We start from the raw sequence: 679 nt of genomic DNA, 5'->3' as shown, positions 1-679 counted from the left end.
TCCCAGGCCGGTCGGGAGCGCGGGCTCCCCAGCCTCGCCGCTCGGAGTTTTCCGTTCCTTCCCCCCCCCCTTTCTCTGTGTGTGCTCGTACGGTCAGCAGAGGCGCGGCTTCTCCGTCGTGCTGCGCCGTGCCCCCTCCGCGCGTGCGGAGGGGGGTGGGCGGGCGGGCGGTGGGCCATCCTCCGGAGGGGCCGCTCGCCTGTGGCGAAGCGGTCCTGGCCCCCTCGCGCGTGCGGGGCGGTGCCGAAAGCCAGACAACTCTTAGCGGTGGATCACTCGGCTCGTGCGTCGATGAAGAACGCAGCTAGCTGCGAGAATTAATGTGAATTGCAGGACACATTGATCATCGACACTTCGAACGCACTTGCGGCCCCGGGTTCCTCCCGGGGCTACGCCTGTCTGAGCGTCGCTTGACGATCAATCGCCCGTCTGTGCCGCCGCCCCTCGCCTCGCGGCGGGGCGGCGGTCGCAGCGGCGCGGCTGGGGCGCCTCGCAGGCCCGCGCGCGCGCGGCCCCGGGCCCGGGGAGTCGTTCCCCGCAGCCCGGCGGCGGCCGCTGCCAAGGGCCTTCGTCCCCCTAAATCGAGACTCGGGGAGCGCTCCGAAGCTCCCCGCTCCTGGAGCACCCGCTGGTCGGAGCTCGTCCCGCCGGGGCCGTCAGGGTTCGTCGAGCCGGTCGG

At 72.5% G+C, this 679-nt stretch overlaps 1 non-coding gene across 1 annotated transcript; it reads left to right on the top strand.

Annotated features, from left to right (window-relative positions):
* Positions 1–256: 256 nt before the first annotated feature.
* Positions 257–409, top strand: LOC142027702 (5.8S ribosomal RNA). The gene has a single exon (XR_012649250.1). It is a non-coding gene; the product is annotated as a 5.8S ribosomal RNA (ribosomal RNA).
* Positions 410–679: the final 270 nt, after the last annotated feature.

Source organism: Buteo buteo, unplaced genomic scaffold (genome assembly GCF_964188355.1).
Source record: "Buteo buteo unplaced genomic scaffold, bButBut1.hap1.1 HAP1_SCAFFOLD_51, whole genome shotgun sequence".
NCBI classification, from domain to species: domain Eukaryota; kingdom Metazoa; phylum Chordata; class Aves; order Accipitriformes; family Accipitridae; genus Buteo; species Buteo buteo.
This window is presented reverse-complemented; position numbering and strand designations above follow the sequence as displayed.